This window comes from Austrofundulus limnaeus, unplaced genomic scaffold, assembly GCF_001266775.1.
Source record: "Austrofundulus limnaeus strain Quisiro unplaced genomic scaffold, Austrofundulus_limnaeus-1.0 Scaffold452, whole genome shotgun sequence".
Lineage (NCBI taxonomy): Eukaryota > Metazoa > Chordata > Actinopteri > Cyprinodontiformes > Rivulidae > Austrofundulus > Austrofundulus limnaeus.
In genome coordinates, this window is record NW_013952854.1 from 386,163 (window position 1) to 387,795 (window position 1,633).

General features: G+C 36.6%; 1 protein-coding gene across 1 annotated transcript in view; it reads right to left on the bottom strand.

The window, feature by feature from the left end:
- Positions 1-1,028, bottom strand: part of zdhhc7 (zDHHC palmitoyltransferase 7) — an 18,640-nt gene extending 17,612 nt beyond the window's left edge. The window contains exon 1 of the mRNA XM_014025023.1: positions 889-1,028. The gene's annotated coding sequence lies outside the window, so the exon portion shown is untranslated. The remainder of the gene's footprint in view (positions 1-888) is intronic.
- Between the last annotated feature and the right edge of the window lie 605 nt (positions 1,029-1,633).

Here is a 1,633-nt window from a genome sequence, read left to right on the forward strand (position 1 = left end):
AAACGTTTCATTAGAGAAGAACCCGTCCAGAAGACCTATACAATTTTTTTCTTTTTGATTTTTTACCTGGATTACTGAGATGCATCAGGACACTGGTGATGCACATTCCCCGAAGCACAAAAGCAGGAAACATGACTGACTCATGAGAAAAACTCTAATTGCTCGGGTTACTTTAATTAAGAATTTTAAACACTAGTAAAATGTTTGTTTCAGTCAGCAAGTAGTTATCAAATCTTAGTCATGTGTTAGAAAACCCAAGAAAAAAATGTGAAATCACAGGAGCAGTGTGCACATGTCGTGCATTAACAAAGTGAACAAAAAAAATGTTAGTGACCATAACTCCATGGTAATGACTTTAGTGTAAAAAAACACAACAGCTACTTAAAATAAACAAAAGTACCTTCCTCTGGGTGCAATTTTCCAAGAACTGACAAGAAACACACCCAGCATTCAATAAAACAATGTCGTGACACAGACATTATCCTAAAAGTGAATCACTACTTCAATGTCCTTTAATGTTTGTGTTTTTGTCTATGAATTTCAAACCCTGATTAAGAGGAAGTGGCTGAGATTTTAGATTTCATCAAAATATAAACGGATCATTAAACACAACCTTCTCATCCGACAGCCAAAAACTAATAGTTTAAATCATTAAGCAAAACCATTCTGCGGTATTTCCTTCACGTTACAGTGATAGCTGTAAAGGTCGTGACAGACACACTTCTACAAACAAAAAACACACACCGGGCACTGCCAGCCGCTTACATTTAGTACTTAGCTGGCAGCTAAATCTCACTGGCTAACTAGCCACTGGGAAAAAAAGCTAGCAAAGCTAACATGCTAACACAGTTAGCGAGTTGCCTTATGGATAAGAGTTGAATGGCATACCGTAAGAGTCCTTAAATGTTACGTGGGAAACTCCTTCTCAATGCATCTGATGTCCCGTTTATATTAAACTCAAAGGCGACACAGCCGCACATCACCACGGAGAACACACAACAGGCTGACTGACCAGTAACAAACGAGCTTCCGGGGTTCATTTCGTTTTTGTCCGGTAACTTTCGGAAATGTCCGGTGAAGAATTCTTCAGTAAACAAGCGCCACCCTGTGGTGAGAGTGGAAACTGCATCACAAAAAGGACTATTACCACCGGCATCGGAAGGATGGACTCATGAAGTTGAAAAAAAAAAAAAACCATTTTAAAATATTGTACATGTTTTCTAATAAACATTTTACAGTTGTAAAGTAGACAAAAAGATGGAGAATTCAAACATCCAGTAGCAACAAAACAATACTCAGTGAATGTGGTTTTGTAAACACAAAATAAGTAAATAATCACAGAAGTCTGCAGGCAGAAATTTGAAATTATATACAACCTCAACTAGTCTCTTAAATCCCTCAGTTCTTCTCTATTATTTTAATCCATTTGAACTAAAATAGAGAAAACCCCTGGTTTCTGCCTATTATACTTAATTTAATAATTCACTTTATATTTTAATTAGACTGTATGTGTGTAACTATATACCCTCCCAGCTGACAAAAGCTGACGTTTTTTGAGTGGCAAGTGTCTGTGATAAGCTCTGTGACTGTTATAAAAACAATCATATATTATATCTGCTGCTGAGAATTGTTT